At 39.6% G+C, this 14,508-nt stretch overlaps 1 pseudogene; it reads right to left on the minus strand.

The window, feature by feature from the left end:
- Positions 1-264: 264 nt before the first annotated feature.
- LOC103734056 overlaps positions 265-14,508 on the minus strand; it is a 41,624-nt pseudogene continuing 27,380 nt past the window's right edge.

A 14,508-nucleotide genomic window follows, 5' to 3' on the forward strand; every position in this document is an offset into this window, starting at 1 on the left:
ACTTGAGTGCCTGTTTCACATGCTTCTGGGTGTAGTATATACTTTCTCACTGTACTAAGTGCCCTGGCCCACATACACTGCACACTGTAAGGCACCTTAATTTTTTTTTCTTGTGTTATTTTTTCTAAAAAAACAATATGTCAAAATTACAGTCTCTGCTGTGCTATTTCTGTATTAAATGAACACTGGCAGCTCCACTTTGTAACTCTACGTTTTTCAATTGTTAAAGGGTCAAAGCATTAAGGAAAATATTTACCTAAGCTGTTACTGATCATAATTAGAGTGCCATATAATTTGCATGTCCTGGTTCAGGAGGGATCTCCAGAAGCCCAGGTGCTTCTTGCCTCTGGCCATCACACCACAGCCGGGGCCTAGCAGCTTGATGAATAATGCCAGATCTGGTCTGCTTCAGTGCTCCACTGTGTCTGCCAAGTCTGGAAGCAAACGCAGTTGCTCAGTGGTGAATAGTTTCCCTTTAACTTAGAAGCTAAGTGTTTGACATCTGATTCATCACATCATGTTATCAAGCCAAGGAATCTGCCAAGTATGAGTCAAGCCATGATAATCCTTATATGATGGGCTGCTTTTTCTTTTTAAATAAAAGATCCTAGGGAAACTGCTGCATCTAACAAATGTTGAATACTGGCAATATTTGCTTTATTCTGGACAGGATGTGTTGGCACCATGATGATGTAGACTGACAGAAAGGCTCATAAAAGACCACGAAGAACACAGAGGAACTGGCATGACTGTGACTACTTTTCTGTACAACAAATGTCATCTCCCTATAAGGGCGAGCAAAGACTCTGAATTCTTATTTTTAAAATGTTTTTCTGGTTCCCCCCACTGCCCCCCCACTAGGGTAGGGGTTGGATCTATCAGCTCCTTCCACATAGTGATGTTCTCTAGATAAACTGAAGCAGCTTTATGTAGTCCTGAATCAAAGAAAGGGGTTATATTTAAAGAGTTTTTGAAAACACTTTTTCTGGACAAAAAGAAATTTCATTGTATTTTGAAATCTCAAGTAGTTCTTGAGGTATCCTTGTTGATATATTATAACAGCCCAAATCTTGGAGATGACACTTGTCCAATTTCTATCTTTGTTAATAACTGGTTATTCTAAGCTGATCTCATAACTGAGATACGAATTAGCTCATATCATACATGTTGAAAGAATTTCTTTTTACATTTTCCACTATGTGTGTGTGTGTGTGTGTGGTGTGTTTGTATGGTTTGTGTGTGGTATATATGTGTGTGGTGTATGTGTGTGGTATGTGTGTGTGGTATGTGTGTATGCGCGCGTGTGTGTTTTGAGACAGGACCTCATGTAGGCCATGCCAGCCTCACACCTTCTATGTAGTCAAAGAGGACTTGAATTTCTGATCCTCCTGCCTCCGCTTCCCTGATGAGAATACAGGTCTGTGCCACCACTCCTGGCTCCAAAGCATATTCTTTCAGTATATTATATTGCTCTTCAACATTCTGGTGACATTCTTAGGAATATTTCTCATGAAATGAAGCTTTTAGCTCTTTATTAAATTTAGAAGGACATATACAAATTAAGATGCAATGCATAATAGGAAATTTCAGGTAATAGCTGTTTCCTTAAATGTGCTTCAGCAGTATAGAAAAAATCATCTAACTCTGATGAAATAACATTGCTAAACAATTTTATTCCCATCAAAGGAATAAATTACTTTTTCAAATAATTCTTCATGAATATAAAGATATAGAAACTGAAACGTATCAAAATAACTGGAAGCCTTATATAGCAGACACTAGATAGGGAGAGTAAAGTATTTTAAATTTTATTTAAAATAAATAGCTAAGGGGCTAGAGATAAGGCTCAGCAGTTAAGAGCACTTGCTGTTCTTGCAGAGGACCCAGGTTTGGTTCCCAGTACCTACACAGTGGCTCATAACTGCCTGTAGCTCTAGCTCTAGGGTATCCAACACACTCTTCTGCCCCCTACATGTACCTGGCAGGAGACAAGTCACGTTCTCTTTGACTTCACCTGGCAGAAAATCATAACCCAGAGCCCGCACAGAGCAGGGATGCTCAGGTGTCCACATATTGATAAATGGTTTACTTTGTTAAATGCCCAATGTCAAGGAGATAGCCAGGAACTTAGTCTGGTCCAGCTCTACATGGACAAATATAGCCCCACAGAAAGTGAAATCCTAGTGCAATAGCTATTGTGACTTTGTTATTAAAGTGACCATATTTAACAAAATGCATCTAATGGTCCCCAGGATATTGACACCATTAGGCCACCTGGAAAAGCTAATACAAAGCTGTTCCTGAAAGCTGTGCATCAGGAAATAAAGATACACCATCAATTAAAAATCAGTAAGACAAAAGAAACATAAATGTATGCTCATGAATGCGGTTAAACAGAAATGATAGGAAGATTAGAGATTCTGTAAGATGAAATATGACCTACAGGGGAATATAAAAATAGCACGTATCACTGTAAACATTTTTGACTGCACAAAGTATAAACATTTGGCACTGACAGGTAGGAATCTGTCTCAGGGGCTGTGGAGAGGAAGAAGTCAGACTATTCAGCTAAGGAAAGTAGGACCAAAGGTGATGAGGCGAAAAAAAACAAAAAAAAAACAAAAAAAAAACACATGATCTTATATGGGAAACAGTTTGAAAGATAAGAAGTTCATAAAGTTTTCCTAATTTTCACGAACATTTCAGATCCCAATTAGAGAGAATAGACATAATGAGTTTGTTTCAGGCTGAAGCGAACACCCTGGTTTGTTTCGAACACGTAACCCATGCATTCCTCAGTGAGTAGCTTATGTGGTTTAGACACAGCACTCAATTCAAGGGTGGGCCTGGCTGAGTACCACTCACCTCTGCACACCACACCTGAGCTGCATTACCTCACTGGCACCCTATGCCCCTCCAAGGTCTCTTGCTCTATTTCTCTTTCTGAAATTTACAATTTGAAATGGTGGAGGGGGCTTGAAAAGAACCCGTGAAGGAGGTAGATCTTTGAGAGTTTGAGGCCAGCCTGGTCTACATATTAGAATTCCACATTTCTGAAGAAATTCACTCAACAGAAGAACACATCAACAAGTAGATAAATGACAGACTGAATAGAAGTTGCATGGAGAACCCAATCTCCCAGAAATCCTAGAACAGTGTGTCGAGCCCAATTAACGGCCCTTTCAAGAGTCACTGAACTAGGATACTTTCATGCATTTGTTTAAACTCTGTAAAATGTAAAAAAGTCATGTTTAACAGGTAGGCGATTCATACCTCAAAGCATTTTTCAAAAGGATTCTTTCTGAGCAAGTTTCAGTTCTAAGGTAGAACCTAATTTTCGGTGAATAACAGTCTCAGGATTCCTAAGGGATCAGACAGAAAAAAATTTCTAGTTATTATGTGTTAGATGCGTTACTGTTTTTCTGATTTCCATTCTAATACAACTGTTTTTCATCTACCGTGTCAAATCTTCAATTTAAATCATTATTCTGAAATAAATGTGGCAAATAATGAGAGAGAGAGAGAGACAGAGAGAGACAGAGAGAGACAGAGAGAGAAAGAACCAGTGAAGGACTCAAAATGTTGCTTGGAGTCAGAACCCACCCACTTGGTGACCACCTTCCTGATTTGGTACTATGCCCTCTGCACTGCTAGAGAGCTCCTGGCTAGCTTGGTAAGTTAGTCAGAACACATTCAGTGGCCATCATCCTCCTTGAGACTAGCCCTATTTGTGCTGCTCCAGGAGTCACATCCACCCTGCTTAACTAGTCAGAACCCGCCCACTTGGGGACCATTGTCCTGGTTTGGAACCAGGCCCTTTGGTGCTGCTTAGCTAATCAGAACCCACACACTCAGTTGCCATCTTCCTGCTTCAGCCTGGCCTTCATAGTGAGTTCCAGGCCAGCTGTGGCTACAGGAAGACCTTGTCTCGAAAAAGACCAAAAGAAGAAAAGAAAAAGGAGGAAGAGGAGGAGGAGGAGGAAGAAGAAGAGGCACACAGAACACCAAATAGAGACAGTCAGAACAGAAATTCCCCATGGCATATCATAGTAAAAACACTAGATATAGAGAACAAAAAAGAGGGAGTGAAAGCTGCAAGAAGAAAAAAGTTGCATATAAAGGAAAACCCATCAGAATCACAGCTGATTTTTCCAATGCAAACTATAGAAGCCATAAGAGTCTGGAGCAATGTATTTCGAGTACTAAATGATTTCAGATGCCAAACAAGAATACTTTACCCAGTAAAATTGTCTGAAGGGGAAAGAAAACTCTTCCATGATACAAATAGGCTGAAAGAATTCATATCCACCACACCAGCCCAAGAGAGAATACTTAAAGTGATACAAAGAACCAAAGTACATTTAAGGAAACAGCTATTACCTGAAATTTCCTATTATGCATTGCATCTTAATTCGTATATGTCCTTCTAAATTTAATAAAGAGCTAAAAGCTTCATTTCATGAGAAATATTCCTAAGAATGTCACCAGAATGTTAAAGAGCAATATAATATACTGAAAGAATATGCTTTGGAGCCAGGAGTGGTGGCATAAACCTGTATTCTCATCAGGGAAGTGGAGGCAGGAGGATCAGAAATTCAAGTCCTCTTTAGCTACATAGAAGGTGTGAGGCTGGCTTAGCCTACATGAGGTCCCGCCTCAAAACACACACACATGCATGCACACACTGTATAAACACACACACATACCACACACACACCGCACACACACATATCACACACATACCACACACACACACACCACACACATATATACCACACACAAACCATATAAACATACACACACACATACACACACTGTGGAAAATGTGAAAAGAAATTCTTTCAAGATATATGATATGAGCTAATTCATATCTCAGTTATGAGATCAGCTTATAATAACCAGTTATTAACAAAGATAGAAGTTGGACCAGTGTCATCTCCAAGATTTGGGCACTGTTACAATACATCAACAAGGATACCTCAAGAACTACTTGAGATTTCAAAATACAATGAAATTTCTTTTTGTCCAGAAAAGGTGTTTTCAAAACCTCTTTAAATATAACCCCTTTCTATATACCAATAACAAGCAATCAGAGAGAGATCATGGAAACACTTCTATTCACAACAGTCTCAATGAAAATATCTAGGAATAAACTTAATGGAATACATTAAGGAACTCTACAATGGAAATTTTAAATCTCTGAAGAAAGACATTGAGGAAGACACAAAAAGATGAAATACATCCCATGTACATGGATTTTTAGAAATAATATTGTGAAAATGACCATCCTACCAAAAGCAATATATAGATTAAATGCAATGCCAATCAAAATCCCCATGACATTCTTCACAGAATTAGAAAAAAAATTCTAAAATTCATATGGAAATATAAAAGACCCTGGATAGTCAAAACAATCCTGAGCACAAAGAGCAATACTGGGAGGATTACCATACCAGAGCTCAAACTATATTACAGAGCCATAGTCATAAAAGCAGCATGGTATTTGCACCAATACAGACTTACTTTTGTTACATCCTTAGACCAATGTAATTTCTGACTGTAGTCTAAATATACATCCTCATATTTACAGGCAAGTGTACCTCTCCCCACTCATCAAAGAAGTTTCTTTTTGCCATAGCTGTAGACTACTGCAGAGTTCCACAACTAGTCAAATGTAGAGAATACCTGTCTATGAGGTGTCCTGCCCTAAGCTGCCCATCTGTAATGTAACCCTTACATCTACGCTTCAGGGAACATAGTGGAGTAAGTATTCTCTGTTGGGCTGGTGTGGTGCACACAATTTTAGCCACCTGATATTTGACAAAGTTGCCAATAACATCATCTTCAACAAAGGTGCCAATAACAGCATCTTTAACAAACAGTGCTGGTAAATTTGGATCTCCATGCATAGAAGAATTAAATCAGACCCGTATCTATCATCCTGCATAAAAGTCAACTCCAAATGGATCACGGGCCTCAATGTGAAACCTGAAACCCTGAAACTGTTAGAAGAAAACGTAGGCAACACTGTATAGGTGCAGGGGAGGACTTTCTAAACTGGAAAAAAGTTGCTCAGGAATGAAGGTCAACAATTGATAAGTGGGACTTCATTAAACTGGAAGGCTACCAGTCCAACGAAGAGGAAGCAAGATGGGAGAAAATCTTCACCTGTTATACATCTGACAGGGAATTAATATCTAGACTATGTAAAAACTAGGAAAAAACAAAGAATCCAGAAACCAAATGACCCAGTTATAAAATGGGCTATGGAATGGAACAGATTTATCAAAAAAGACATAAAAATGGCTAAAAAATACATCTAAAAGGGTTCAGCATACTTAATAATTATGAAAATGCAAATTAAACCTACTTTAAGATTTCATGCTACCCAAGTAAGAATGGCTAATATCAAGAGAACAAATGACATCAAATGCTGGTTAAGATGTGGGAAAGGGGAAACCCTCATTTACCACTGGTGGGATTGCAAACTGATGCAATCACTATGGAAAACAGTTTGGAGAACTCTTAAAAAAACTAAAAATAAATTTTAACCAGCCTACCATGTGGGCCGGTTATACCACTCCATGACATACACCCAAAGGACTCATCTTACTACAGAAATACTTTCTCTGTCATGTTTGTTGCTGCTCTTCTCACATTAACAGGGAAATGGAAACAACCTAAATGTCCCTCAGCCAATTACTGGCTAATGAAAAGGTGGTACCTTTATACAATGGAGTTTTACTCAGCGATAAAGAAAGATGAAAGCATGAAATTTGCAAGTAAATGAATGGAGCTGGAAACTCTTACACTAAGTGAAGTAACAAAGACCCAGAAAAACAAGCAACACATGTTCTTCCTCATTTGTGTTTCTTAGCTCCAACTCCCTAGATATGAGTATATACCCTGATGTAACTGCAGGAACCAGGAAAATGGAAAGAAATCATGGGGTTAAAGAGGAAGAAGGAACTCAAAAGAGGGGCATAGTAGGAGATAAGTGTTATCCAGGCAGAAATGGGGTAAATGGGGGTTACTTTAAGGAGTGTTTTGCAGTGGGAGAGGAGAGATAAATAATGCTTAGCTGATGTGAAAAACCAGAGGGCAAGGTATTAGTTCAAAGTCCTACTTTGATTGTGTGTGTATACCTGAAGGCTATATAACAAGAAACAGTGCCAGACAGAAGAAACCTCCCTTCAAGTTGTTGGACAGGATAGTCCAGGAGACTCCCCAAATAATATAGGCTATTGCCACAGTCCTTGATTGCCTCTCTGAACTTGAAGGTAAGTCCCTATTGCTGAAGTTATGACATACTTCAGACACAGAGGCATGGAGCAATTGAGCTGGAACTGACCAGGAAGTCTCCTCCCTAAAGACTAGCTCCCATAGTATCAGAAGATACTAACAAGCTGCCAAGGGAGAAAGCCAATCAACGACCCCATGTAGCTGTAAAGTCTGTGAACTGCAACAATGATTGGCCCAGCAAATCTTTTCTGGTGCAGTAAGGGCACGTTTATCTTGGGTAATCAACAGCAGCCTACTTTGACTTAAGGCCTGCTCATTGGGAGATAACTTATGTGTGGTACTGTAAACATAGCAAATACGCCATATATATCCTAGAATAAACTTACTTTTGTTACATCCTTAGACCAATGTAATTTCTGACTGTAGTCTAAATATACATCCTCATATTTACAGACAAGTGTACCTCTCCCCACTCATCAAAGAAGTTTCTATTTGCCACAGCTGCAGACTACTGCAGAGTTCCACAACTAGTCAAATGTAGAGAATACCTGTCTATGAGGTGTCCTGCCCTAAGCTGCCCATCTGTAATGTAACCCTTACATCTACGCTTCAGGGAACATAGTGGAGTAAGGGATGGAAAGAATATTAATGTACCTCTGAACTTTCGCCAGAGAACATTCCTCATGCAATAGATGGCTAGTAACCCCAAAAGTTACAAGTGGCCAGCTCGCAGAAAAGAAGAAACTGCAGAATGCTTACTCCTGAATAGAACACCTATATCAAACTTCTGCCACCCAAGGCTCAGGGACACTGTGGAAGATAGGGCAGAAAGAGGGCAAGATTCAGAGGTAGTTGATGTCCACAAGGAAACAATGTTTTCTAGACAGCTGGGAACTGAACCCAGGTCCTCTGCAAAGGCAGCCAGTGCTCTCAACCACTGAGCCATCTCTCCAGCCCCTAATCTGCCCAAGTTTTAATAAGAGGATCAGTGATCCACCAATTGTAAATAAAGAAGCAAATTGTAGTACTTTTCATGACAGAAATCTAACATGATTGTCAATTGGAAAAGACATACATTTTGATGAATTCCTCCAATCAAAAGTTACAGAGCAGAGAAGAGAAATCTATCCAAGCTACATGTGTTGATATAGATAAATGACATACACTTAAGTTGAAAAAATTGTCAAAAACATACTTAGCAAAATTCTTTTTAAATAGAATTTTTAAAACCTTTACATATGTATATGTGAGAATGTATATGTGTAATCTGACATTCATGACAATAGTAAGTACTCATTTCATAAAGCTTGTCACCTCAGAACTGTGATGCTATATTAAAAAATGACAGCATAATTAGGGACTAGTGGGAAGGATCAGGGAGGAAAGGAACCCACCGTCAATCCTGATGACCTGAATTTAATCTCCCGAACCCAATTCTGGAAGGAGAGCACTGACACTCAAAAGCTGTCCTCTGAGCCCCACACATGCCATGACATATGTACATCCACACACATACACACACAAAGTAATAATAGATGTAAAAATGAAAGCGTAATCAGCATTAATTATATTCAGAATATTTTGTTTCTCAGCTGAGTGATGAGGAAATTTTTGTTAACAGTTTTGTTCTTTTGAAATGCCTGAGATTTTCAGCATGCTTAGATAACTAAAATGTTAAAAGCTACGGCTAAGCACTTGCAGCTTCACAGATGTTTGTGTGATTTGAGCATAAGTCAACAGAATACTAGCTGCTCCATAAGACCTTCACTAGTGATTTTACTTTCAAGTTCAGTTCAGGAATTATTTTTCCAACATTTAATTATTAATATGCTGCAAATGTCATTAAGAATTTTTCTACCCACTTTCAAATCACAACTTGCAATGTTACTCTGTTCAAAAACCCGTAGAATTCATAATAGGAATGACAGAAAGATATAACCTCACATACAGTAAATGTGATAATGACTCAAATTTGATTTCTCTGTTATTCCTTATCCACATTTTGTCCCAGGAAGACCTCCAGGTTTTTCATAGTCAGGAAGGCTGGTGACATCATATGTGTACTTCTGAGGTCGTGCACTTGTGTGCAAGATTATCTGTGCTATACTGTTCTATTACAGAAATGGATCCAAAGCTCAGGACACAAGCTGTAATCAAACAAAAACATTCATTTTCTCTGAAACTCACTTAAGTGTTGACTAAAGAAGTTCAGATAAACCAAGCCTCTAACCTCAAAACTCCTGCTTGCCAACCTCAAGACTGAAATTATATATTGGATACAAGCACTGTTGAGATAAGTCTAAATGGGCCCAGGAAGAACATCTTTCTTCTCTTTCCATTGATTTTTAAGGTCAAATCTAGACAAAATTGCCTCTCAATGAAATGGACTTTGGGTGAAAAAAAACTATATTAGTCAAAGATTTTCAAACTGTATCTGTCCTACAGTCTATCACCAGTTTTGTAACCTTATTTTTCTGGTCTTGATTTTCTGTCTCATTTCCTACCCACTTACATGGAAAATTTAGCATTATGTCTATATATAACTAATACTGATTTAACTAATTCCAAGATATTTAATGGAATCTTTCTTTTCCCAGGACAACCCATGACTGGCATGTGCCCCAGATCTTCCTCTTGAAATGACAGTTTCCCAGCATCACAAAAACATGAAACCAGGTGTTTTCCTTCTGATTATTCTTAGCACAAAAAAGAGAGGCAAATTTAGATGACCTGGGACCTGAGAAACTGCAGATTGTACTTGGAGATGAACTTCACTCAAAACCAAGACAAACTATAGGCCTGGGTACTGTTCAGTTGGCAGAAAACTTGCTTAGCATGCACGAAGTTCTGGGTTCATCCCAGCCCAGAATAAACCTGGACATAGTGGAGCATCCCTGTAATCTTAACACTTAGAGGTAGAGGCAAGAGGATCAGAAGTTCAAGGTCACCCTTAGCTAGTTTGAGGCCAGCCTGGGCTACCAAAAGACCCTGTCTCAAAAACCTAAATAAATAAATAGATCTTTCTATTAAGTCAATTTCTCCTTTAACAATTTCATACATGTGTGTAACGCATACTAACCACTTTCACCCTCTACTCTCTCCCAGCTCCATACTACCTCATATTTACCTCACCTTCCCCTACCAATCTTTCTCACATTGTGTTTATTCATCATGTTTTACGGCCCACTGAGTTTAACCAGGATGATCTGTATAACCATGGGTTTGAACTATCCTTTGGAGCCTGGTAGGCTCAGCAGTAGGTACACAGATGAAAACAATGACTCAAGCTCTCCCAGAATCTATCAGTAACCAATTCAGCAACAAGGGGTACGGCCCCATGAACCCACCCCCCTTCCATGATTGATTACTGGCAAGGTCCGGTGCTGGTAATTGTAGCTATTGTGTGTTTATGATTGTAATAGTTGTGTCAAATCAAGAAGATGGTATTTCTCTAGCCTTTTATGTTCTGGTTCTCCCTACCCCCTCTTTTACAGTGTTCTCTGAGTCTTAGAGGAGGTAATGTAAATGTCTTGTTTAGGGCTGAGCCCTCAACCATCACGTACTCTTAGCATGTTGGGCAGCCATTGGACCTGCATTCATTGCTATTCACTGCAAAGAAAGGTTTCTCTGATTAAGACTGAGTAGCTTTTGTCTATAGGTGCAAACAGAGAGATTTAGAAGAAAGTCTGATGCTATGTCAGTTTAGTTAATCAGCTGTAGCCATTGCCCTCCTGGGCCTGTAACCTCCCCAGGCATGGATTGTTAACCAAGCACACAGTAATGAGGCAGGGGATTCTTGCTATGGACTGAGCCTCAAATCCAACCATAAGGTGATTTATTACCCCTCAAATAGTATTTCTTCTATTGCCCATCTTGTAAGTTGGTTCTGTGGTTTGTAGAGTTCATGGTTGGGAAAAACCACTGACGGCCTTTCTCCTCCAGTAGCCTGCTTAGCACCATCTACCACTTTAAAAGTTAGCCAGCAAGAACCAAGTTTCCAGCTCAGTTGCAGCTTGCTTTCTCTGCACCTTGCAACCAACATATGTGGGGTCTTCAATGACAGGGTCTCACCTTCTAGTTCTGATGGGCAACCAAGAGAACTGAGAAGAACCTGCTTCCTGTTGAAGGGTCTCTCCCTGACCAACTCTTATGGAAGCATCTTACACTTAGGACTGGGAATTTTGTTTAGTAGCCCATAACTATAACTTTTTTTTTTTTTGAGATTAAAGGTGTGTGCCATCACACCTGGCAGTAACTCACAACTTCTAATAGCAGCATTATCTATCCATACAGGGTAACTCCCTTCAATCTCCTTTGTGTGTTTTATTTGGGTTACAAAATGGTAGGTTTTGATATGGCTTTTTCTTTGTTTTCTCTCTGTTAATTCCCCCATCCCTTCATTTTTCCAGTTTTTCTGCCCCTCCTTGCTTAACCTTTCCACCACCAGCATCCCCCATTTCCACTTTCTTTCTATCCATGTTCTATAATATTCCCTCCCTTAAGACAACCCCACCTAGTTTACAGCTTCCATAGCTACTCCAAATTAACAAACAGAACTCTAAGAGCCATGTAGCCTGGGTTACATGAGGCCCTGTCTTAAAAACCAAAAGAAATAGTTCTTAAAAATGAAAACAGCCGGGCGTGGTGGCGCACACCTTTAATCCCAGTACTCTGGAGGCAGAGGCAGGCGGATCTCTGTGAGTCCAAGGCCAGCTTGGTCTACATAGTGTCTTCCAGGATAGCTGGGGCTACAGGGAGACCCTGTCTCAAAAAGAACAACAACAACAACAAAAAAAAAAGTGTGTTAGAAATAAAGAGAAGTAACATTTAAGAATTGAATAATACTTAATCATTCTTTTGTTTAATTTTTTGGTTTATTTTTATTCTGTGTGTATGAGTGTTTTGCCGGCATGTATGCAAGTGAACTTCTGTATGCAATGCCCACAGAGGTCAGAAAAGGGTGTTAGATTACTTGGAATTGGAGTTACACTGTTGTTAGCTTCCATGTGGGAGCCCAGAACCAAACCTGGGTCCTCTGGAAGAGCAACCAGTGCTCTTTACTACTGAGCCATATCTCTAGCCCTTGTTTTTATGTTTTGAGACAGAAACTCATGCATCCAAGGCTGCCCTTGAACTTGCCATGTAGCTGAGGAGGACTTCGAACTCTTGATCCTCCTGCTTCCACATCTCAAATACTGGGACTACAGTCATGTGCCACTGTACCTGGATGGACTTTTCTTAGTATCATGCAAAATTTTTAAAAATTGCATAACAAATGCAGCTTTACCGAACACCACCATGATTTTATTTTAAAGACATAAAACTCTACATATAAAAATTTGAGTACATCAAAAGTTACAATTAAGGACTAATATTTCAAACATTATTAAATTTATAAAAATTACATCTCTAGTCACACTTTAAGATGGAAATTTATTGCTTAAGGTGGTATACAACTCTATTTAAATTTTATTAAATTAACATCTTACATATATAAAAATGATGCTACATTGTTGTTGTGTTGCTTTTTCATTTTCTGTTAAAGGTTGAGTTTCAAATGTGGCCAGGCTACATCCTTAGTATTGGGCCTTACAGATGAGTATTCTGAAGTGTACTATTTTGTAGTTTGATAAATATCACGGAGAGATTCACAATGAAAATAAAGCACAGTAATGCCCTTAAAAGAAATTGAATTTGTGCTTTTATGAGAAATGTCTGATATTTTTCAGGATGAATTCACAATTACTTACCAGACACATAGTTCAAAGCAGTAAACTTCCTCTCCGAAATAGTCCAGGAGAGGAAATTTTTCTTTCCCCACTGCCACCACCAAATTTCCCCATGACCGGAGCAAACAGTACTCCGCAGTGTCACATATTTCGTCCTGCATCTGCCCAGAGTCCCACACCCATACCCGTCCCTGCCTCCGCAGCTCTTGGAGTGTTCCACATCACTGCCACCCCGTGTCTCGCTTTCTCACACTGCTGGCTGTCTCAGCCCTGCCAGATGTGAGCTGGTCTCCCGCCAACCCTCACTCACGGTCCACAGGGACCTAGCAGGTCAGGTGCTGGCCCAGGCTGGCAGCACACAGCCGTGTGATTCTTCTCATCAACGTCATATTCAGGGAATGTGCTGCGTAATGGACTGGGACGGGGCTTCCAGAGCAGCTAACAAATAACTCAGAACCCGGAGGTTTAGTGCCCCATAGGGGAACTTAGGCTGTTTCAGGAAAAAGGAAAAGATAAAATCCTTTCCTTCCATCTCAGACTATCTGGAGCAACACTCCACAGCCGGCTTGAAGTCTCAGGCTATTGTGCGTGGTCTGCTGAGCGTCAGCACTGCAGCCTCCCAGGCCCCATACCCTGACTCACCTCTTTGTCTCACTCTATCACCCTGGCACTGTTCCTCCCAAAGAAATTTTAGAACTTAAGTTTTGAGTAAGGTTTTGTGTTAAGAGGTAGCTTTAAGATACCCATTTAGGCTATATCTAATTTTAAATCTATAATAACTAAAATATAATAAATGAAAACTCTTTACTAAAATTTTCCTTGAATACTTCTAATTACCACTCTGTATAAACATCAGTGTTTGGGGCTGGGGAAATGACTCAGCAGTTTAGAGCTCTTCCTGCTCTTCCATAGTGCCTGAGTTCTGTTCCTAACATCTATGTCAGGCGGCAGTTCATAACCACTTATAATTCCAGTTCCAGGGTATCTGACACCTTCTGGCCTCTGTGGGTACCTTACACACATGTGACATGCATTCACATAAGCACACACACTTATACACAAATAGAATAATAAAAATAAAAACTTCTTAAAGATGAAAAACTGCAATGCTGGACTGGGAACATAGCTCAGTAGGTAAACTGCTTATCATACAAGCATGAGGACTTGAGTTCAATTCCTAGAACCCATGTAAACAAAACAAAACAAGAACTGGTCCTCCTGCTAAGCACTTTTAACGCTGGTGTTGGGGAGATAAAAATCAGCCTGGATCTCACTGGCTAGTTACCTTGGCCTATTTATCAAGGTCTAGGCCTGTTTAAAACACAAGGGGAATGAATGGCTCCCAAGGAATGATACCAGAGATTGACTTCTGCCCTCCACAAGCACATGCACATCTATGTGGACTCACACACAAGCACACCCACACAGAGACACACAGAAACACAAAAAACACGATACCAATTTTTCAAAAAGCAGGCTAAGATCTCCTTCAATGCAAATAAATTTGTCTAGTTCAGATCTTATTTTTCTCATAACT

Source organism: Nannospalax galili, unplaced genomic scaffold (assembly GCF_000622305.1).
Source record: "Nannospalax galili isolate Female #2095 unplaced genomic scaffold, S.galili_v1.0 scaffold235, whole genome shotgun sequence".
In the NCBI taxonomy this organism is placed as follows: Eukaryota; Metazoa; Chordata; class Mammalia; order Rodentia; family Spalacidae; genus Nannospalax; species Nannospalax galili.